The 25,274-nt window shown below is 36.4% G+C and overlaps 1 protein-coding gene and 1 long non-coding RNA gene across 3 annotated transcripts in view; both read right to left on the bottom strand.

Annotated features, from left to right (window-relative positions):
- Positions 1-15,858, bottom strand: part of LOC108121191 (uncharacterized) — a 76,114-nt gene extending 60,256 nt beyond the window's left edge. The window contains exon 1 of one of the 2 annotated variants that reach the window (XM_017235157.3): positions 15,602-15,858. The gene's annotated coding sequence lies outside the window, so the exon portion shown is untranslated. Of the gene's footprint in view, positions 1-2,365; positions 2,440-15,601 lie in introns of those variants that run through there. The other variant, XM_070279361.1, reaches the window with a different exon arrangement.
- A 1,545-nt stretch (positions 15,859-17,403) lies between these two features.
- LOC138926809 (uncharacterized) lies at positions 17,404-24,290 on the bottom strand. The gene is made up of 3 exons (XR_011443485.1): positions 24,090-24,290; positions 17,846-17,999; positions 17,404-17,699 (listed from the first exon to the last, which is right to left on the bottom strand). It is a non-coding gene; the product is annotated as an uncharacterized lncRNA (long non-coding RNA).
- Positions 24,291-25,274: the final 984 nt, after the last annotated feature.

The raw sequence follows: 25,274 nt of genomic DNA, 5'->3' as shown, positions 1-25,274 counted from the left end.
GATCAAAACAAATGCAAGATAATCATTTTTTAATAATGAGGATGAGCTTTTTTTTCTCTCTTTCTATTGTTGGTGCTATTTCTGCTTCTTTCTTTTGTTTTGATTGTTTTTTTTTAAATTTTTGAATATCTATGCTCTTTGATTTTTTTCTTAACAAGTTTTAACTTGTCTGCTTTTTTTCTCTCTCTTTCTTAAGATCTCTCCTTCTTCTTCGTATAATCATTATTTTCAATAACATAACTGTTAAAAAGGGGGAGCCCGAGAAAGAGGACATAAAGATAAGAGGCTGGGGAATGGAGCAAAGTTTTACGGTTAATAGGAAAAAGGCATAGCTACACGAGGGAAAAGTAGATTAAATAGCCCTAGCTACACTTTCTTATATTATTTTATAATCTTTTAACTTTTATACGACTCTAACTCTTTTATTCTTAAAATCTTCTACTATTTTAATATTTTATTGTTTTATTCTTTTACTCTTTTAACTCTTTTACCCTTTTCTTCTTTTATTTCACTATTTTTTTTATATATTTACTCTATTATTTCTTTTATTTCCCGTTATAACCCTTGAATCTCATCCTGGAATGGCCCATAACTGCCCTGCCTGCGTTAACAAACTTGTTGTTTCTGTTATTTCCGCTTCTGCCTCCCCACCTCTCCCCCTTTTTTCTTTATTTCCGCCGCCATTTTCCCGCCCCTCATCCCCCCCTCCCCCCTCTTGTGGGGCGTCAATGATAGCGCGAATGATACTTTGTGTACACACTTCATTTGCACAAGTGTCCGGCCAACCAGGCGTGCAATGATCATTGCAGTTGCATGTCCTGTTTCTGTTGCAGTTGCAGTTTCCAGTTAAGGGCCAACACTGCGTATACGCAACATCATGCCGTTGGCCCTTTTTTTCACCCTCCCCACCCCCCTGTCGGTCAATAATCATCGTTATTATGCCAATCAACGTTCAGATGATTCATAAAAAATAATGCCAATCGACGGGGTTTTTCAGTAATCCGCGAAAGAACAAAAAACGGGTAAACATCAGAAATGGGCTTAAACAGGACACGATGTTTTTTCAAGTGTATGCTTGGAAAAACTCTGCAGATTGATGGCAAATATTAAATATAATTACGGACTAAAAAATAGGGCACTGAAATTGTAGTTATAGTAGGAAAATGTAGGGGTTTTATTAATTTAAGAATAATAGGTGGAAAATACTAGTTTAAGAAATGAAAATAAATATAATAATAAATGGTAATAATTACCAGAAAATAATAGAAAATATAAGAAAAATAATAAAACTTTAAAGGGTTGGGAACAATTAAAAAAAAGAAAGAAAAAGAAAAAAAAAATAGATGTTAGAAAACCTAACCCTCCTAAAGGAAAAGAGGTTAGAAAAGAATTTCTAATTACAGTGTGAAATATGATGTATTATAAGGGTTAAATAAAAAAAATAATTATTAAAAAATCACACTCATTTTAAGCTTTAATCATAATTAAAATAAAATAAAAATTTAATAAATAAATTAATGAATAATAAATAAATGAATAAATAGTAAACTATATACATAGATGTATGCATATACTTTACTAGATATTCAGATAGATAGTAGCAACGTATGTAGATATTATTTATGTAGATATATAGATATGTAGATAAATAGTGTCAACTACCTTCAATATTACCTTTAAAACCACCTCTAATATGCTTACTATTTAATAGCATTAAAAAAGACCAAATTTTCATCAAAACTAATACTTCCACCACCTATTTTCATTGAGTGTAACTTTTTCAAAGCCAAAAACCAAATCCGGCAGTTAAAGCTCTTCTTCTTTCGTGTTTATTGGCCCTCTCGTAAAATTGATAAACAATAAATGGGATATTGATGTGCTGCCTCCCTCTCCCCCCCACTCTCCCCTTCCTTTGTGGCCCAAAAGTGACGTCAGGCCTTCGCATAAAGCACTTTAATGGGCCACCCCAAAAAAACTCCGCCAGAACCAAATCCAATGGCGTCAACTGGCTTTTTAATGCCCGGCCAGCTACCAAAGAAAAAAAAAAAATACCCAAAAACGAGCATAAAACTGCAAGCCGAGTGTAAAATTTATGATAAAAACGTGCGGCACTGATAAGAGTGACCAGGGTGGGCGGCAGTAGAGGCGTGGCCAGGCAAATGAAATGGCCAGACGAACCAGGGCCACCCTGATGCTTGTTACCGTAATGGCTCTTCTTCTTTTTCGCTCTTCTAGTTTTCTTTCAAGTCCGTTTTGTTGGTTAGATTTGGGCCTACCCACGGCATGCACTATTTCCCCTTTTGTAACCACCATTTTATGCACTTTTCGGTAATAAAATACGCTTTTTAAAGCAATTTAAACTCACATGTTGTTCCGTTAGCTGCCAAGTAACTGTTTCACGTGCGCACCAAAATTAAACACGTGTACACCCGCGCACTGACAAACTGGAACTAGAAACTTTTCATTGATCTCTTGAGCGCGGCGGCGCAGCGGCGCAGCAGCCGATTCTAATGAGAGGCTCACTGGAGGGAGAGAGTGAGCGCCATTTCTGAGCGTATGGCAGGCGAGCCTGACAGGAGAGGGGGGGAGGGGGAGTGGAGCGAGTGAAAATGCACGTGCACTGATATTCTGGAACTAGGAGCTTTCCATTGATCTGGCCATCTCTCCAGCTCAGTGGCCCAGGAGCGGATTTTAAGGAGAGGGAGGGAGTTAGCGCCATTTCTGAGCGTATGGCAGGCGAGCCTGACAGGGAAGGGGGAGGGGGAGTGGAGAGAGTGAAAATGCACGTGCACTGATATTCTGGAACTAGGAGCTTTCCATTGATCTCTCCAGCTCAGTGGCCGAGGAGCTGATTTTAAGGAGAGGGGGGAGGGAGGGAGGGAGAGTGGGAGTGCCAGTTCTTAGATTATGGCAGGCGAGCTTAACAGGGGAGGGGAAGGGGAAGTGGTAAACGGAGATATTATAATTACACGTGCACTGATATACTGGAACTTTGAGCTTAAGGAGAGGCTTTCTGGAGAGAGAGAGGGCGTGCAATTTCTCAGCTTACTGCAGCCGCTCCTGAAGGGGAGAGAGAAGGAGAGAGAGAGAGTCAAATAACACGCAGGTGGGAGAACTTTTTTTCACTCCACCTTTCTATCCATTTATGGCTCTTCTCCAGTGCTTGTCAAACTTTCACTTGCTCGAGGTTTGATTTTCTTTATTGTTTTTATTAAAATTAATGTCTTATTTGGTATAAAAATAAATAAAAAATCTATTTAAATCACTTAATTAGCAAAGAAAAACTTTAAAGTCCAGCTTCCGGCAAAAAAAACTACAGAAAATGGGGAACTCGGATAAAGTAAAAACCGGAAGCCAAGAAGAAGAAGAGCAGCAACAACAGAAAGAGCAGGAAGAGGATGTGGAATAAGCAGAGTCTCGACTTTAGAGCCCCAGGTGGCGCCAATTGGCCTTTTCCACGGCCAATTCCAATCAGTTTTTTTTGTCTCCACCTCTGCCACCCCCCTTCCCCCTTTTCCAAAAACACACACAGTGGGGGGAGTGACGGGGAGTGGTGTTGAAAAACGCCAAAAGTTTTCGATTCTTTGTGCAGCATACTTTCGGGGGGCTGAAGGATCCAGGAGGGATTCAAGGATTTGCAGCAGGTTATCGAGGGTACGGCAACCGGTACGGCCGGAGGCCAAAACTGCATTGCTGTTTTGATTAAAAGCATCCGGCCTTTGAAATCACCAGCTGCTGCCACTATGTATGGTGTGTGTGTGTATGGGGGAGGTGGGAGTGTGTTCTGCATGTGTGTCTAATTTGATTTGCATTCCAACAAATTTCGATCTCACACCGTTCCTGGCCATTGGCTATTTGGCACAAAGTGCGCCGAGCTTAACTCCTGTCCGCCACTCAAATTGCGCCCTGCGGAGCACGTGGCTGCATTGAGAGAAATGGTACAAAATATAATAACTTTTAGGTTATAAATTAAAAAGAAAACTGCTCACAATACATACAATAGAGGAGGTTTTATTGGCGGAAGAGGAGATTCGATAGTATATATACAAGCAACTTTAAGAATATATGTACATATGTACATTTTCTGATATGACTTAGGTCCATGGCTATATCTCCATCAATCCGCGATTCTCAAAAGGATAACCTTCAACGACTTCTACATTTATTCTCCAGCATCTTTCATCAAAACCCCGTCACAAAATATTTTTTCGATTTTTTTCCAATTTTTGTGGGGGGTCCCCTTCAAAATAAGCGATTTTCGTATATGGCCCAGGTCCATGGCTATATCTCGGCCAATTCTCATCCGATTCTTAAAAGGAATACATCAAACGTTTTGTGGATCGTTTCCCCGTCATTCTGCATCAAAATCCCATCACAAAATATTTTTTCGATTTGTTTCCCAATTTTTGTGGGGGGTCCCCTTCAAAATGAGAGATTTTCCTATATGGCTCACATCCATGGCTATATATCGGCCAATTCTTATCCGATTCTCAAAAGGAATACATCAAACGATTTGTGGATCGATTCTCCGTCATTCTGCATCAAAATACCATCACAAAATATTTTTTCGATTTTTTTCCAATTTTTGTGGGGGGTCCCCTTCAAAATGAGAGATTTTCCTCCATGGCCCAGGTCCATGGCTATATCTCGGCCAATTCTTATCCGATTCTTGCAAGGAATACCTCAATCGATTTGTGGATCGATTCTCCGTCAATCTGCATCAAAATACCATCACAAAATATTTTTTAGATTTTTTTCCAATTTTTGTGGGGGGTCCCCTTCAAAATGAGCGATTTTCCTCCATGGCCCAGGTCCATGGCTATATCTCGGCCAATTCTTATCCGATTCTTGCAAGGAATACCTCAAACGATTTGTGGATCGTTTCCCCGTCATTCTGCATCAAAATCCCATCACAAAATATTTTTTCGATTTGTTTCCCAATTTTTGTGGGGGGTCCCCTTCAAAATGAGAGATTTTCCTATATGGCTCACATCCATGGCTATATATCGGCCAATTCTTATCCGATTCTCAAAAGGAATACATCAAACGATTTGTGGATCGATTCTCCGTCATTCTGCATCAAAATACCATCACAAAATATTTTTTCGATTTTTTTCCAATTTTTGTGGGGGGTCCCCTTCAAAATGAGAGATTTTCCTCCATGGCCCAGGTCCATGGCTATATCTCGGCCAATTCTTATCCGATTCTTGCAAGGAATACCTCAATCGATTTGTGGATCGATTCTCCGTCAATCTGCATCAAAATACCATCACAAAATATTTTTTAGATTTTTTTCCAATTTTTGTGGGGGGTCCCCTTCAAAATGAGCGATTTTCCTCCATGGCCCAGGTCCATGGCTATATCTCGGCCAATTCTTATCCGATTCTTGCAAGGAATACCTCAAACGATTTGTGGATCGTTTCCCCGTCATTCTGCATCAAAATCCCATCACAAAATATTTTTTCGATTTGTTTCCCAATTTTTGTGGGGGGTCCCCTTCAAAATGAGAGATTTTCCTATATGGCTCACATCCATGGCTATATATCGGCCAATTCTTATCCGATTCTCAAAAGGAATACATCAAACGATTTGTGGATCGATTCTCCGTCATTCTGCATCAAAATACCATCACAAAATATTTTTTCGATTTTTTTCCAATTTTTGTGGGGGGTCCCCTTCAAAATGAGAGATTTTCCTCCATGGCCCAGGTCCATGGCTATATCTCGGCCAATTCTTATCCGATTCTTGCAAGGAATACCTCAATCGATTTGTAGATCGATTCTCCGTCAATCTGCATCAAAATACCATCACAAAATATTTTTTAGATTTTTTTCCAATTTTTGTGGGGGGTCCCCTTCAAAATGAGAGATTTTCCTATATGGCTCACATCCATGGCTATATATCGGCCAATTCTTTTCCGATTCTTGCAAGGAATACCTCAAACGATTTGTGGATCGATTCCCCGTCATTCTGCATCAAAATACCATCACAAAATATTTTTTAGATTTTTTTCCAATTTTTGTGGGGGGTCCCCTTCAAAATGAGCGATTTTCCTATATGGCTCACATCCATGGCTATATATCGGCCAATTCTTTTCCGATTCTTGCAAGGAATACCTCAATCGATTTGTGGATCGATTCTCCGTCAATCTGCATCAAAATACCATCACAAAATATTTTTTAGATTTTTTTCCAATTTTTGTGGGGGGTCCCCTTCAAAATGAGCGATTTTCCTCCATGGCCCAGGTCCATGGCTATATCTCGGCCAATTCTTATCCGATTCTTGCAAGGAATACCTCAAACGATTTGTGGATCGTTTCCCCGTCATTCTGCATCAAAATCCCATCACAAAATATTTTTTCGATTTGTTTCCCAATTTTTGTGGGGGGTCCCCTTCAAAATGAGAGATTTTCCTATATGGCTCACATCCATGGCTATATATCGGCCAATTCTTATCCGATTCTCAAAAGGAATACCTCAAACGATTTGTGGATCGATTCTCCGTCATTCTGCATCAAAATACCATCACAAAATATTTTTTAGATTTTTTTCCAATTTTTGTGGGGGGTCCCCTTCAAAATGAGAGATTTTCCTATATGGCTCACATCCATGGCTATATATCGGCCAATTCTTTTCCGATTCTTGCAAGGAATACCTCAAACGATTTGTGGATCGATTCCCCGTCAATCTGCATCAAAATCCCATCACAAAATATTTTTTCGATTTTTTTCCAATTTTTGTGGGGGGTCCCCTTCAAAATGAGCGATTTTCCTCCATGGCCCAGGTCCATGGCTATATCTCGGCCAATTCTTATCCGATTCTTGCAAGGAATACCTCAAACGATTTGTGGATCGTTTCCCCGTCATTCTGCATCAAAATCCCATCACAAAATATTTTTTCGATTTGTTTCCCAAGTTTTGTGGGGGGTCCCCTTCAAAATGAGAGATTTTCCTATATGGCTTACATCCATGGCTATATATCGGCCAATTCTTATCCGATTCTCAAAAGGAATACATCAAACGATTTGTGGATCGATTCTCCGTCATTCTGCATCAAAATCCCATCACAAAATATTTTTTCGATTTTTTTCCAATTTTTGTGGGGGGTCCCCTTCAAAATGAGAGATTTTCCTATATGGCTCACATCCATGGCTATATATCGGCCAATTCTTTTCCGATTCTTGCAAGGAATACCTCAAACGATTTGTGGATCGATTCCCCGTCAATCTGCATCAAAATCCCATCACAAAATATTTTTTCGATTTTTTTCCAATTTTTGTGGGGGGTCCCCTTCAAAATGAGAGATTTTCCTCCATGGCCCAGGTCCATGGCTATATCTCGGCCAATTCTTATCCGATTCTTGCAAGGAATACCTCAATCGATTTGTGGATCGATTCTCCGTCAATCTGCATCAAAATACCATCACAAAATATTTTTTAGATTTTTTTCCAATTTTTGTGGGGGGTCCCCTTCAAAATGAGCGATTTTCCTCCATGGCCCAGGTCCATGGCTATATCTCGGCCAATTCTTATCCGATTCTCAAAAGGAATACATCAAACGATTTTTGGATCGATTCTCCGTCATTCTGCATCAAAATCCCATCACAAAATATTTTTTCGATTTTTTTCCAATTTTTGTGGGGGGTCCCCTTCAAAATGAGAGATTTTCCTATATGGCTCACATCCATGGCTATATATCGGCCAATTCTTTTCCGATTCTTGCAAGGAATACCTCAAACGATTTGTGGATCGATTCCCCGTCAATCTGCATCAAAATCCCATCACAAAATATTTTTTCGATTTTTTTCCAATTTTTGTGGGGGGTCCCCTTCAAAATGAGAGATTTTCCTCCATGGCCCATGTCGATGGCTATATCTCGGCCCATTCTTATCCGATTCTTGAGAGTAATACCTCAAACGATTTGTGAATCGATTCTCCGTCATTCTGCATCAAAAAGTCTTATTTTCAATTTTTTCACAATTTTTGGGGAAACCCCTCGCAAAAGACTAGAAACTGTCATTGTTTTTCGCACAATTGGGAAACGATAGGCATTTGTGGTGTTGGTCAGAATCATGCTGATTTGTAGGAAAAGGGGGGAAGGAGGGGGACAAGTGCCCCAGATACGGATGCAAAAACAGATGCGGATGCGGGACCGGATGAGATATGAGTATGAATCCGCCTCAATCAGCGTGCATTTCGGCGGCAATTAACCTTTTTTGGCCAAAAGCCAAACATTGTGTGATCTTGTGGGGCCTTATACGCTTTCTGTGTTTTAGTTTTTTGGAGTTTTTTGAGGTCTTTCAGATTTTTGATTTTGGGATACTTGGCTCTTGTCTGCGGCTGGCTGCTCATCATTTTTATGGCGGCAGACAGTGCGTATACGCAACGTAATTTATGCATGAATGCGACTGCACCGGACGGACGGACGGAGGGAGGGACTGGCTGGGGAAAATGTGGAAATGGAAATGTGGAAATGCGAAATGTGAGTTATGGCAGCTGCTAGGAGCTCGGCTTTCACTGCCCTCATGATGTCAAACAGGGGAGGTCAAGGGGGGCGTGGCGCGCCCCTATATAACCGAAAAACAAGGCCCAGAACCATTCAAAATGTTTGACAGCCAAGGCGATGGAAATTCCCAAAACTAATCAGCACGAAAAACGTGTGGCTGTGGAAGTGAAACAAAAAATACCCCCATAAGCCCCCCTCACTCTCTAGTACCTTCTATGATGATGACCCCCTTTCTTTGGAGCCCGAGCCAGAGCCTCTGGAATGAATCATAGATAGTTAGGGACCAGAAAAACAGAAGCTTTTTGGCCCACTTGGGCCACTCCACTTGGCTGAAAGCCTCTGTCTGGGTCTGGAGCCTCGAGAGCATCAAATAATAACACGCATTTTCAATGGATCCTTACAGCCTCATAGCCTTATAGTCCTATAGCCTCATAGCCTTATAGCCTTATAGCCTGGCTGTAAACTTGTCTCATAAACAGGCCATGGATGGTGCCCCCCACCTCACTCTTTTCTCTCTCACAAAAAACCATTAATCAAATGAGTCCCGTTCTATACAAGTGTCTCTCTAACTGGGTGTGTACGTGTGTGATTGTGTTTGTGTGTGTGTTAGCCAGGAAACGGAAGTGTTACACTAAGCCATTTTGTCTGTGCGTTTGTCAAAGTTTCTCGCAGAGAAGTTGGAGCTGTGGGGGGAATCCCTTAACAACAACAACAAAAAAATTGTATACAAAAAATAGGGGGTAAGCCTCTGGGGAGGGCGGGAAAATGATGAGCAGAGTCTCCAAGGGGAATGGTAGAGAATTAAACAGAGATAAGTGGGGAATAAGGAGAAAAATGGTTGCAATGACAGAGCCATAAAGGGGGCTTCAATGAGGGGGAAAAGTAATTAATAATATAAATATTAATATAAGAAATAAACTAAAAAATGAATACCTTATTAAACATATACATAAATAATACTAAAATAATAAATACTAATAATACATATAAACTAGGGAAAATCATGATCAAAATTAATGTAAATTAATCGGTTTATTTTAAAGAAGGAAACTATATATCATCTAAGATCTTATGAATCAAAGAAATAGGTAACTATTTAAATAAGTAAATCAAATATAATTCAATATAAAAAAATGAATATTTTATCTATCTAATTTATCTTTTTTTAATTTATCTTTTTTTAACTTAAAACACTTAGTTTGATTTCAAAAGAGAGTCAATTTAAAGCTCATTCTGCAAGCTATCCTCGAATCTTAGTAGCTCAAAGGGAAAGGTTTAAAGAGATTTCATTTTCATATGGTATAAATTTACAAGATTGAAAACAACTGTTTTAAACATATACCAATTTTTTAGCTTACTAAAATATATAATATATAAAACTTAAACGAAGAAATAAGTTAATATTAGAAGGACTACAATATACAGTTTTATCCAGGTTGCAACCAGAAATCTCAAAAGAAACCTAGACGGAAATAACAAAAAATTATAAATAATTAAGACCTCTCTATAAGCCCTAAATTAACACCAAGTCCCAATGATTATAAATTTGTTAACTAATATTTAAGCCTGATAAAAAAAAACGATCGTAAAAATGTGAAAATTTGTATGAAAGGCAATTTATGGCCTGAAGTTGTACTTCACACTTTCCATATATCAGTGCGATGCAGCTGTTGTTGCTATTGGCCTTAACTTTTATCTCAGTATTCCACCCCGCCCCCGCCTCCACTTGCCCCATCATAAAGTCCCCCTCCCCCCTCTTATAGCCCCTGTCTCATCTCGTTATGGCCTTAGGCCAAATCCAAAGCCAAATGCAAAAACTAAAGCCAAAACTTTTTGTTTAGCCATTTCGCTTGGCCATTTTCCTGGCTCGTCCTGGCCGTAAGGATCACGCACACTAATAGATGCAAGCACATACATTAGCACATTGGTTCACATACATACAAGCATATGGCTACAGTGAGAGAAAATCATAGAGAGAAAGATCTTATAATAAATATAGTTTTGTACCAGATACCTGTAGATATTGTATTTGTGAAGAGTGGGAAGCTTAAAATAATTATTTTCTCTTATAGATGAGCTTATATTTTTATATATTATTTAATTATATAAATTTGATAATTTTTTTTACAGTGCACACACTTAAACTCCGGCAAAGAGTTGCCGTGTTGGGAACATGTGTTTGCGCATTTAGTTTCCTTCTCCGCCGGCTCAACGCAACTTGATGAAGTGCAAAAAAAACCAAGGCAGGGGGGGGGGGGGGGGGGGGGGTGTGGCAGGTGTTGGGCGAAAAGGCGAAAGGTTAGGGGGAAGGGAAGTAGGGGCCTTGCGGCAGGGGGGGGCTAGAAGCTGACAGCTGTCAGGTGAGCTAAACCAAACATATTCGGGGACTTGGCAAGCGGCGCCCGATCAAAAGTAATCCTAATGAATATGTCCTGGATTTTCGCAAAGAAAAACAATAAAAAGTTAAGAGAGCTAAGAAATAAAGCTTAAATGGTGGTAAGGAATTAAAGAGTTGTAATAAAAACAATTAAGAAAGCTATCTATATTTTATTTGTAATTTTTAAAGCATGAAAGGTGAAAATAAACAAGAAAATAGAGCAACTATTATTTGATTAAAGAAACGCTCATAAAATATTTATTTAAAAACAAACCTAGAAATGAAATACTCCTAAAATAACTATAAAGTTTTCTCTATTTTTTATAACTTCTTTTATTATTTTTTTCCTTTTAATTAACAAATTAAATATTATCTTGAAACCCTTTTTAGCTCAAAACCCCACCCAGTCTATGAAACTTTTCAATTATTTTCAGCCCACATCCCATGATTTCATGTGTGAGTTAATAATTTTTACAACTAACTATTTTTAATGAGTTTTTGTTATTATTTTGTTTCTATTATTTTTGCTTCATGCTTAGGAAATTAATGGATTTATGCAGACGCTTTATGGCTCTTCGTGATAATTAAGAGGTAATTTTAATGCTTCGATGATTTTTGGAGGCAACGCCTAGACTTTCGATTTTTTGAATACTCATATCAGTATATCTTTTACTATTTAAATGTTGATTTTTTAAGCTTATAAAGTTAATTTAATTAAAATAGAATTTCTGGAGGAAAAAAATAGAAATTACATCAAAAATGAATAAATTAGAAATGTAAACTGGCAATAATATCCGAGGAATGTTTGACAATTTTGAATTTGATTATTATAATTGCATTTCAATGTTTTCACAATCAAATGATGTTGCATAATCTATTTTACCCCGCACTCCCCCTTCAAAAGGGGGGGAGTTTATGTTTTAATTACGAAATTAATATCAATTATGGCGCCTGCCGTGCCTTCGTTTGAATGGAAATCGGAAAACGTTAAGGGAGAAAATGGGAAAATCTGAAAATCTGGAAATCTACTTTGCATAATTGCCAAATACAACACCAATATTATGGATGAAGATTGCAGAAATCAAACTTGATTTCTTTATTAAATAATTTTGTTTCAAGTGTAAGTTGAGAAAAGCTTGAGGTTTGGCTTGAGTAATAAATACTTCGATAAAACCGTTCGAAATTTATATCATAAAAATATTAAGTAAATTATGCAAGGTATAAGCTTTAAAGCATTCATATCTTTGGCTTAGAAAATAAAATATTTCCATTAAAGAGTAAAGCTCAAGAACTACCAAAACTCTCAATCAATTGATTTCCATAGTGTCCCCCAAAAAACCCAATTTAACAAGAAAGGAAAGCTAACTTCGGGCGGAGCCGAAGTTGATATACCCTTGCAGCTAAAACCGGATATATATCGCAAACATCGGATATAGTTGGCCGATCCTTATGATTACATCATAATAAAACCAATTAACTAAAATAAAAAATCTAAAAAAAATGTCCCAAACTTCTATCTTCAAAAACACGAAAGTTGGGTCATTTCCGATCGTTCAGTTATATGGCAGCTATAGGATATAGTCGGCCGATCCTATTGAAATTCGGTAGGATGGATCAACTGGCCAAAAATATAATCTGTATTAAGTTTCAGCTTTCTATCTTCAAAAACACGAAAGTTGGGTCATTTTCGATCGTTCAGTTATATGGCAGCTATAAGATATAGTCGGCCGATCCTTATGAAATTTGGCATGTCGTAATGTTTTGCCAAAAATAGCTTTCCTGTAAAATTTGAACTCTCTAACTCTAAAAACACCAAAGTTATACCATTTCCGATCAATCCGTTATATGGCAGCTATAGGATATAGTCGGCCGATCCGGGCCGTTCCGACTTATATACTGCGTGCAAAAGAAAGAAGGGTGTGTGCAAAGTTTCAAGACGATAGCTTCAAAACTGAGAGACTAGTTCGCGTAGAAACAGACAGACAGACGGACAGACAGACGGACAGACGGACAGACGGACATGCTCATATCAACTCAGGAGGTGATCCTGATCAAGAATATATATACTTTATAGGGTCGGAGATGTCTCCTTCACTGCGTTGCACACTTTTGGACAAAATTATAATACCCTCTGCAAGGGTATAAAAATGTCATAAAAACATAAATAAAATTTAGGAAAAAAAAATTAGAATAAGACTAAAAAAAACTAAGAGAAGAAGAAATATTAAAAGAAAAAGATGAAGAAACACAGAGGACAAAGGGAAAAGATAAACAAAAGGAATTTGGTAACTAAATGAATATGAAGCCATCAGCAACACCATGTTCATGGGTGGCGCAAAAGAGGGGCCTCTAAAAAATGAGGAAAAAAATAGGATAAGGGGGGGAGTTATTCGGTTAAGGGGCGTTAGAAAAAACTTAAAAAAGCAGCCAAAAGCAAATGGCAACGGGAAAACGGCGGAAAAATGCCGCCAAACGCAAATACTGCGCCACAATTTCATCTTATTTTCAATTTCACAATTTTTTTGTATTTTTTTTTGTTATCTCACTTTTTTTGCAGTTTATTTTTTTATTAATTTTTTGTCCACCCCCCCTATTTGCCACCATGACACACAAACACAGCCTGGGGCAAAGAAATTTTAGATTTTCACTTTTCCTGCTCGTTTTTCTCCAATGTTTTTCTTGTTGTTGTTGTTGTTGCTGGAAAATATCCCACAGCATCAAAAAATATAAATAATATATATGCATACAAAAAAAAAGAACTGACAACATTAGGGAGTCCACATTATGAAATTTTTAATCAAATGAAATGACAATAAAATGTTCTCGTTGGCCCGAAATTTAATGAAATGTCAATTTCGAGAGCTTTTCAAAAATTATGAATAAAAAATGCACTTAAAGGCCTTCGAGGGGCTACAGAAAATACGAAAAATAATGAAAATGCCTTTAAAAAGTAGGTAAACAGAAATGGAATATTTCAGTAATTGCTTAAGGTTTTAGATTTATTTATAAAGTTTATCAGAGGTAGAGGTATAAAAGGTTACTAAAATTTAAAAGTTATTTAAATTTTAAATGTTAAGTATTAGTTTCCAGTCCAATACTCTCAATTCTCCTTAAATCCCAAACCATTTCAGTTTAAAATTTTTCTTGAAATTAAATCCAAAAAGGCTTAATGACTTCTTTTGGTTTTAAAATTATTTAAAAATTAAGGTGGGGATGTGCGACCCCTTTATTTTTGTATTTTTTGTAAAGGGGAATCCCCGCCAGCAGCCTGCCAGGGTGGCTCAGTACTCTAGTGCCCCAGAGTCCTTTAGTCTCTCGTCCTGTATTTACCAGATTCCTCACGCAAACATTTTCCGCATATTTCCCCCATATTTTCGCATTCAAACGAAAATCCTTTTGATATTGGCCCGCGCCAGCAGCATCGTCATCGGCATCGGCATTGCCACCATTACCATCATCATCATCAACAGGACCTTCTCATCGTCATCCTTTTAGCTTCTTTTTTTTTTTTGTCAGCTTAATCGTCCTGTATACCATGGCTACGGGTCCTGCCCCCCCATCAGTACCCTTTGCTCCTCCTTCGGCAGCTTAACGATTTCATTAACAAGGACACACAATGGCAACTGATTGTTGTCACCCGTTTGTGATGTTGCCGATGTTGCTGCTCATGTTGCTGCTGTCACAAATTTCACTGGCAATTAGCAGAAAAAAACCAAAAAAAAAAGCGTAAAAAAAGTGGAAAAAAAAATAAAAGCAAATAACACTTAACCGGTTTAATTAGGGGCGCCCCAAGCCAGTGGAGAAAAATCAGAAAAGTCTGAACAGCAAAAAAAAAATCGAATGAGGAGGCCAAGCATCAAAAACTGTGCAAATTGTTTTCATTTTCCCCCCCCCGCAGCAATACCAATGCCAATGCAACAACAATAACAACAAAGCATCTTGCAACAAGCCAGCAGCAACATCTTGAGGCAGCAACAGCACCAAACTCGTCAAAAAAGAAAAGAAAATCAAACAGAAAACAGAAAACTTTCGCTAAAAAATAAATAACAAAATGCAACAAAAAATCGAAAAAAAATATATAATCAAAGCTATCACGCAGCAACGCGAACCAGTCACAAATGTTGCACATTGCAGGTTGCCGACTGCCGACTGCAAGTTGCAAGTTGCAAGTTGCAGGCTTTGTTTCTTTTTTTTTGGGAAATTTTTTAAAAGCTTAATATTGTGATTTAAAGTTGCAAGTGCTTGTTAAGTGTTGGGTTTATTAATTATCATATTAATCATAATTTGTGAATAAAAGTTAAAGGTTTAAAATAATAATCTAAGCCCTTTTTTTATGAAACCATGCTTATAGAATATTATAGAGTATAATTGGTAGAATAGAAAAAAGAAAAGTTATTAATATGACTTGTAAAGAAATATTAAATCTTGAAAAATATATAAAGAAGATCATTATCATTGCTTAAAATGTTTTATCACAAACTAATTTTAAATCTACTAAAATACATAATAATTTAATTTTATTTAGCAATATAAGTCCTATATATCCTTCCTACATATGTATTTATTATAGCCTCAGTATTAAACCTTACAAGAAGAACTATGAATATCATTTCCTAGTTTACAAGTGTTCTTGAAATTCAATTTTAAAACTATAATTAATAAGCAACTATATTATGATATATTTAATATAAAAACCACAATATAAAAATTTCAAAACTAACCAGTTAAAAAAGTTTACCACTCCTTCCTGATAGTTTTGTTGAAAGCAGAAGTTCTGTTTGTTTTTTTTTTGTTGTTTATTTTAAAATTTTAAATTAACTTTGTTTAGTTTTTTTAACAAATCACTCTCTTGTTTTTTAATTTGAAACACCAACTGCAGTCACAGCAACAAAAAAACACAAACAATAAACAGCCGAACGAACACGTGACGATAACAATAAAAAAACTGACTCGAAAACGCGCGAAAATTTTAGACAATTTTGTTGCCTAAAAAATAAATTAAAAACTCGCGAAAAAATATTTCGAAATAAGTGGAAAATTCTTAAAAATTTGAAAGTCAAGTTCAGTTTTAGTTTTTCCAAAGCTGAATTGTCGCAAAATTGCAAGTTGCAAGTTGCTAGTTGCTGTTTGAAAAGTGGATGCAACACACGACAGAGACGGAGAGACTCACGAGGCACACACGCTGAGCGTTGGCTTGCAACTGAAGTTGCCGCCTGATAATGCCGCCTATCCGACCGACACCGACACCGACACCGACAGCGACGACACCGACGATACGTACACGAACCGTGCCCCAAAAAACCGAAGCACTTGCCACACGAAGCTCTTGGCCACACACGAAGCCAAATAGAACCTGCCACTTGGCCACTTTTCCCCACAAAAACAGCAGCAGCAGTGGCAGTGGCAGTGGCAGCTTCGACTTCGACTGCAGCGTCTGCATTTTCCACTTTTGGGGCGTGTGGTGAAAACTTGCGCCAAAATATGGCCAAGCCGGTAACGCCTCCCTTCTGACGCCCCACACCCCCACCACCACCCCCCACCTTAGCCAAGGTGATGCCACTGATTGCTGCAATTGCGGAACGTTCCGCCTCTTCAAGACGTGCCACAACAATTTGTCATGTAAATATTAACTTCGAGCTGGCCTAGAAGTGCCTTCTGACAATCCAAACAGGAATTAGTGATTATTTGAATATTATAAATGGATATAAGAAATATTTACAGGATCATAGAGGAATAAAAATTAAGAGAATTAGTAAAAAAACCTAATTTAGCAAGTCTTATTTAACTAAACTAAATTATTAAATTATTTAAGTTTTAAAAACAGGCCAACCAAACAAAACCAATTCCACAAACCCAACAATACAAGAGTTTTAAAGATTAAAAATATACAAAAAATACTGGATTAGGTATAAATTATAAAAATACCTAAGAAAACAATAAAGTTTTATTTACTAAATTATATCATTCAAATTTGTAAATATTTATGCATAAGAGACTCACCTAAAATAACATAATTCTAAAAGAAAGGGCTAAAGGTCAAGCCCTAACAAATAATTACTTTCGAATGAAAATACTTAACCAATTTAGAAACCATAAAATATTTAAACTGTTAAAATATATATATATAATTTAAAACTTTGAAGTCTTTATTATCCTTATGAATTATTATCTAATTTTTAAAAGCTTGTTATTTTAATTTTAACTTAACTTACTTCACTAAACTAAACACATCATTTACTAATAATAAATGATGTCAAAATAGGCTTTCAGAAAAGTCTATTTTGACCAAAAACTACTGACCAATATACCCTACACCCCAGACCACACCTTAAGCTACAAAAAAATCCACCAAATATCCTTCAAAAAGGACAACTTGATCCTTTAGCCTTCAACCATTCGCGGTCAACATTTTCCACAATTTTTTCCTAGTTTTTAATGCCAATATAAATCCCGACACCCAAAACCCGATTCCAAGCCAATTCAAGGATATGCGGAACAAGGACCAAGGACCCAGAGGTCCTGGCCAGGCCAAAACACATGGAGACGTAAGTGGGATGTAAGGTAGATGAAGATGCCGAGGAGGAAGCTGATGAAGATGGGGAACTAAGCGGAAAAGGCAGGAGAAACAAATCCGAGAGATAGATAAGAGTCTCAGACAGGATTTCGGGCCAGGATTTTGGGGGGCGCCAGGACTTAGGGGTCATCATGGTCCCAATTTTCAGAGCACTTTTATCAGTTTAGCTCCTGGGGGATCCTCTTTACTCTCCAAACGGACTTGCTTTAAAAATCTAAAGAGTATATTTGGTTTTATTTTGGATTCTAGAAAGAAAATATATTTTTAAAAATGTTTGGAAATTATTAAGAAAGTTTTAAGCTCATAAAAATGATGTCTTTATTTTTTAGTATTTTATAATAGGTATCCTTTAGTCGTTTAACATTTTTTTTCCTCATATTCCATCACTTACCTTTTTTGGCACCCATTTCTGTGCCTCTGTTGCTGTCTCCATATCATTTCTACGAACATTTCTACGTATTTCTCCCAGAGACCCTCTTTGCTTTTTCCTCCAAATCTTTGACAAATGTAAACAGTCCTCGTTGTGTGTTACAATCACTACTACACTGGAAAAATATAGGGTATGATTTTATAATTTAATAAAATATAAATATTAATAATACTATTATTTGTATATATTATATATATTATATTTGTATATATTGGGTATAATTTTCGTTGGAAAACCAACCATTTCAGGACATATCTTTTGTTTCAAATTGTAGGTAACCCCCTTATTTTTTCAGTGCATCGCGCTGTGCTTTTCTGTCTGTGTTTTCCCTTTTCTAGATTTTGTATCTTTTTTTTTTGTAGCTCGTCTGCCCCATTTTTCGCCATCCAGGTTGCAACTTTAGATTAGAGTTAATCAGCTTAGGGTGTCACTTTGGCTGTTAGGTGCGATGTTTTCGTCAAAGGATTTGGCTTTGGTTTTGGTTTTCGGACAGTCTGGTCCACCAACTGCCAGGATATGACCGAGTTAATTATGAATTAACTTTTAGGATATATCACAAGGAACTCATGCATCTAAAATGGTAAAATTTAAGTTATTTTTTCAAAGGAGTTTATGGTATTTAAGAGTATTATTTATTATTATTATTATTTAAATTTTCCAAGTACAAATATTCAAAAAAACCAGAGCATAAAGACAATATTTTATAAAGAGGTTCTTAAATATATGATTTCTAAAATCAATCCTTAATAAGGGTTTCTTTATTTTCTATTTCTTTGAAAAACAAACCTTAGGAAAAATGATAATACTTTCATATTTTAAATTAAAACAATATTATATTCTATACTATATTAGATCAAGATCTTTTAATTTTATTTTAATTTAGGTTTCTAGTAATATTAACCAACTCTTTTTTTTTATAATTTTCCTTTCAATTCTTCTTTTTTTTTTTGTAGTTTTTCAGGGAAATCCTCTCCTCATCAATTACTTCCCATTCCGGTTGCGATTTTTGAATGTCAATTGATTTCTAGTTTGGCCATGAGAAAGTGAGCTTAACGCTGCTCCACTAACCATTTTCACCTGAAAAACTACTACTACTCCTAACTAACAAACAAAAAAATAGGAAAAATAGAAAAACTAAAGAAAACAAGAGACAACTAAAGCCGCCCATCGGCTTTCCATGAACAGGATTTTCAAGTTGCGCTTAATGGGAAAGTAAGAGAAAAAATAGTGAAAAAAAAATAAAGAAAACAGCTGTTGCAAGTGCAAGTTGCAAGTGATGTTGCTAGTAGATGCCTAGTTGCTGGTGTGGCAGCAACATTCATTGATTGCCATTTTGGCATTAGTTTCAATTTATTTCGCTTCGAGTGTGATGGATGGCATCGGCGACAGCATCGAACGTGCCCCAAAGTCTGGCCATCAATTGCACATTGTCCCCCAGTTCCCCATTTCCCCCAGTACCCCCCCTCTTTTGGTTTTTAATGCCAAAACAATTGTTGCTCAAAATAAATGTATATCATTCAGTACACACACACACAAGGCACAACACACAAGACACAACACACAGAACCAGATTCGATTTGATTCGATTTGAGGCGAAATTGAATTGCAACAGCGAGGAGTCCCAACAAGGAGACAAGGTTGCAAGACTACAAGAGACACAAAAAAAAAATAAAAGAAAACAAGAGCACACTGGGAAAAGAAATTAAGAAGAAGCTCTACAAATAAAAAAGAATAATTAAACCTAAAACTTGAAACAAAAAGAACCATAAAATATATTATTCAGCATTCAGTTCTTATAATATTCAACATATAATACGTTCTTATAATAGGTACGTTATTTATTAATTATTTCATACAAAAATTGGACATGTTATTTTAAAACTTAAATTAAAACATAACATAAAACAAAACAACATAACATTTAAAGGATGTTGAGGAATAAATATAATTAACAAAATTATACCACAAAAATAAAAATCTACGTATTATAAGTATCTATTTCCTATTCTTAGCAATTGTTTTAAGTCCTTCCCAATTTAAAATTTAGCTCTATATAATTTATAAAATAATTTCCAAGTTATGAAAGATTAAAGCTCAACATTACATATATTTTTTTCCAGTGCATTTTGAAGAAACTCTCTGAAATAGCCAAGCAATCAGCCGACCATTGTAGCATTTCAACCAGGACGCTTTTTAAAAGCGAGGAAGAGGGAAACCCCTCTGAGAGGGGGATCCCTCCTTTTTCAAGGCAGTAGGAGGTCCTTAGAGGGGGGAATGAGCAAAGGTCCTGCCTACAAATGTGCCGTCCAAAATGTGCTTTTGGACGCCATTTAATTGAAGTCATTAATTGGAACACACCAAGCTGGGGTTTGAAGAGGTCTTCCTTCCTGTCTCTTTCTCTGTGTCTATAGACATCTCTTTCACATTTTCAGAAGATCTCCTGCCTTTTCCTTCCTTCTCGAACCTTAGTAGGTAATGTGTGTCTTTCGTCACCAAAAAGCTGAGGAAATTAAGGAAGGAATTAAGGAAGCTTAGCTCTTTTTTTAGAAAATACCTCCAGCCGGGTTTTAAAAGATCCTCTAGATCCTTATATCATGCTTATCTTTCTTCATGCTTATATACCCATCTTTTTCACACATTATTTTCTTTCAATTTCTTTCTCTAGCCTTCCAACTATGGGTCTCTTTCGTCACCTAGTCATTAAGTTAGGCAAATCAAGCATTTTTTTGAGAAAAGTGTTTATTTAAGTCTTATTTTTTAAATAATTATTTCTTTCTCTCAGTCAGTCTCTTATTCAGGATTTAAAACAATAATCCTGCCAACATGATTCCCAATTTGTAAATACCTTTCAGCGATTTTCAATTAAACTGCTTTGCTCACTTTTAAATGCCAATTACCACTCCCATTCGACATTCGGCATTCGACATTCGATGGGATTAGGTTAATATGTCCTGTTTGTATGGTATTATTAATATTTATATTTTTTAAGCCGCTACCACCCCTCATCAACTAGGTGGGAATTAGCAGAGTAAACAGGTTTTTTTTCTGGTTTTCTGGCTTTTATGTATTTTATAGATTTGTTTGCAAATTATAATCCAAACGATTTACGTGGCCAGTCAATATTACGGATGACTTGGCCCCAAAAGCCAAACAATGCCCTAAAAATTGAAACTGCTAATTAGATGCGTCCACAAAACTGCACATAAAAAAATATATATGTATATAAAATATGTGTATAAAAAAAATGATTAAAAGCAAGACAAAAGTCGTAAAAAATTGCATTGAAAAAAATGGCCAAAAAGGTATCCGTATTTATTAAATTTACACAACATCCGCTCCTGTTGTTAACCATTTCCGTGTCCAAACAAGAAATGGGGGCGACTGGACAGGATGTAGGTACCGAAAAATATGCAAGCAATAAATTCATGTTTAAAAAATAAAAATAAAAACAAAAATGAAACAGAACAACAACAATAAGGAGGCCAAAAGCCCTCATGAAATGTGTAGGCGTGGCAAAATAAAATCAAACGAAAATTGCAGTCAGAAAAAATGGCTAAATAGGGCCGAGGTGATGGCTTTTTTAAAGCTAATATTTAAGGATATTTAAGGACTTTAAACATATTAATAAATAATATAAAAATGAGTAATAAGTTGGCTTTGGAGAGCAATCATAGTAACTATTACCATCATAGTAGAAGTAGAAAAATCTAATATTAAAAAATCAAATACAAAAATAGACAAAAACATATAAGTACCGGGTATCATATATTCAATTTCTTAAATCGTCTTAAAACTTATTTGAAACTCAATACCTTTGAGGTATTTCTTACCAATCTGTAACCGACCACCACTGACCACCAAAAAACACACACGTATATGTATATTTTTTGGAAAGAGGGCACCAATCCCCAACTCGGACAGGTGCACCCCAGAAAAGATCCGGCGAGAGAGATGGGGGCTCGATGGGGGTATGGGTACCCCGTACCGTACCCCTTCCGAAAAACTGCAAACAACTGCAAAAGCATATCAATAGCAATGATGACGAAGCTCCACGTGACCATTCCATATGTTGGGGATGCTGTACAAATTGGGAATGGAATGGTTATATAATCGCATACACACGTACACATATATATATATATATACACGTGCATTTCAAATGGGAGAAGTACGATGCGTTTCGGAATTATATATGAGACATAAAATGGTGTATTTAAGTGCTCTGACTGGGTAAGTGATATGGGACTTTCGATAAATGTTACAAGTGGATTAATCAAGTAACGAAACTATAGCCATTCAAAAAAGGGAAAAGATTTCAAGGGTTAAGGTTTCGAGGGAAAAGATCCTAAGGGTAGTAGAGGGTATTATATTCTCTTAATCACTGTCTTTGTAAATAATAAAACTCTTTCGATTAATGTCGATTAGTTCGATAAATTTCGACAAAAGTATTAATCAAATGATGTAGTTATAGCCATTATATATGAGACATTAAATAATATATTTAAGTTCACATAATAATTTCCTTGACCAAGTAAGTGATATAAAACTTTCTTAAAGTATCAATAAATTCGATAAATTTCGATAGACTATAATCATTAAATGATGGAATTTTTATAGAGATATTATAAGGATTTTAAGCAAAAATTCTCAATGTTAAAAAAAAGCTTTTTAAGGACTAAAAGACTAGAGCCATACCTGGCATTATAAAGCAACTATTTTATTCTTTCCCTATACTTTCGATACGCACTGTTTTTAATACGATCCAGGTCTTGTTACACTTGTTGGTGGAAAGTGAATTATAGGCAGTTGAACAACTTTGTACACGTTTATTTCAATTAAAAGTAAAGTTAAAACAGCCCCATGAGAAGTTTCTTTTTTCCTTTTTTTTCCATAAAAATAAGAAACTAAAGACAAACCAATCAGATATTGCAGCTCTTCCATTTTAAGCTCTAGTCTTTAAGAACTTTTCCAGTTTTAAGCCAAAAATCTGACAAAAGCAAATAAACCAAAAAAAAAACAAGAGGAGATTTTAACGACAGATAGAAAAGTCAAATAAAATAACCAAAAATCCGTGTTTGTTCGCTCCTTGTTGTTGCTTTTCCCGGCCAATGTCAAGAGTGTGGAAATGGCCGACCATTGACCGGAAAAGCGGAAAAACGGAAAAGCCTAGAAGGGGTGGAGACAGAGACAGAGACAGCGACAGAAGCCGAGAGGACCGTTGAGAGGTGTGATGGAAAACGGGCCTCAAGTCGGGCTCCTCAAACAAAAAACTGTGTCAAGTGAATGAAAGAAACATAAAAAATGCCACAACAAGAAAACCTACCAAAATAACAAAACAACAAAAAAGAAAAATCGGAAAAGCCCGAAAAAAAAAATAAAAAATATGGCAAGTAAACTGCAAGAGCCTGACATTAATCTTCGAAATTTGTTTTGTGCAAGGCCCACAAAAAAAGGCAAATAAAAAACAGTCCAAGCAAGCAAACCACATAAAAATTTAGGGGAAAAATATATACAGATGGCAGTATATATTTAAGACACTATAGGCCTATTTAAAATTTTATAAGAATTTTTAAAAATAAAATAAAACCTAAAATGAACTAAAAACAAACCTATTACAAAAAGGAGTTTTAAAATCTCCCTTTTCGAAGCCTTAAAGTAGGCAACACTTTCTTAAAATGTTTATAAATCACTTTCCAGCATCTCCAAAACCTTTATAACATTTTTATTGAATTTTAGATTTCCGCAAATATTTTCTCTCACTGTAGGAAGAAACAAGGAATCCCACAGACAAAAACGAGAAATGTTTATGGGCCGCGGCCTTTCGGCAAGTGACGCTTGAAATGTGACCAAGGTTAATATAGCCCAAAGCCGAAAAGTTGATGGGGGGAAATAAAGGCATGGTGGGGTTTTTGTTTTTTTTTGGATACGGTATATACGGAGAACGGATTACGGTATACGGACATGGCTTACGGCTGCGATTACGGGCAACGGCTACGGCTACGAACTATGGTTACGACCCTTGGCAATTTAACGCTTGCGATTTTCGCTAAGGGATTTCTACACGCTCTCCCTCGGTATCTTTCACTCGGCATCTAGCTTTCTCTTTCGGCGAGGGGGGGGAGGCCCCCCTCACCCTTTTCCATTGAATGCCAAATGCACACAAATTGCTTCGGTAAAAGGGTTCTCCCTTATGCTGCATACTTACAGGCGGTGGGGCACTAAAAAAAGTGCAGCACACGAACAGAAAAGTATTCATTTCCAAGGCACTTGCATTGAACTATTGGAAGGAATTACGATTTTTTGAATGTTTTAACTTTAAAACTCACTGCGATAATCACTTAAATATAAAAAAGTCTTTTATTATAAAATTAATGCACATTTTCTCTGAAAATTACAGGGCTTCCAATTGAACTGAAATTTTATTAAATGTTTCTGCAGCTGCATTTTTATAATTTTGACATTAGATGCTTCTAGGCAGTGTTGATAAGAGTATTTTGAATAGGGTTGCTAAAGAGAAATAGTGTTGAGAAACATAGAATTTACATCAAAAATAAAAATAATAAAATAATTACGGTTGAAACTTGGAAAGAGGTTTAAAGTTATATTTATATAAAATAATTGTATTAATATTTATTATATATTAGCTTCATAATCAAATAAATTACCTCAAACTAAAAAAATATCTTAAAAGAACCTCTCTTGATTAAAAGCCAAGAATATTAATATAAAATCCTTCCCTTCTTTTAGGCTTTAGATTTCTTAAGAGTTTTCCAAACATTGTAGTCGCGAATTCTAGGAAATTTTCCTGGTGCAGGTTCTCGAAAAAAAAGCCCGCGACTGCGAAGGCAACGCAGCGAAGAGCTTGCCCCAAAAGGGGGCACAATGTTATGCTCGAAGGCGCCTTTTCTTCGTCGCTCTTTGGTCGGCTTTTAAAATTCACACGCTGCTCCTTGCCTCCTTGCTGGCCCCCCTTTTAAATGCAATTTACTTCTGTGCTAGCCCCAAGGGGGGGGGTGAGGGCTGTGAAGGCATTTCTTTTTGCCTTTTCGGTTTTGGCTAATTAAATTTTATGCTCGGTAATTTTAGAAAAAAGCCTCATCAACATTTGCGGCTAACGGGGGAGTCCCTACTTCTTTTCTCTTCTCTATTTTTTTTTTTTATTTCGGGTTTGGAATTTAAGTGAAAATGCGCGCAAATAACAAGTGGGTGGTAGTGGGTTTCCCAAAAAAAAAAAAACAACAAAAAATAAAAGACAAGAAAAGAAAAAGGACCCCAGAAGCAGAAGTTGCACATAAAAGCGGTGAACGCAAATTGCAGGCAATAAATAAAGCATCCACGAGAAATCGTTGCATACTTTTTGGCGTCGTGGCATAGGGAAATAAGTAGAAGA

Source organism: Drosophila bipectinata, chromosome XL (assembly GCF_030179905.1).
Source record: "Drosophila bipectinata strain 14024-0381.07 chromosome XL, DbipHiC1v2, whole genome shotgun sequence".
NCBI lineage: Eukaryota > Metazoa > Arthropoda > Insecta > Diptera > Drosophilidae > Drosophila > Drosophila bipectinata.
Note: the sequence above shows the minus strand (reverse complement) of the source record. Positions and strands in the feature narration are given on the sequence as shown.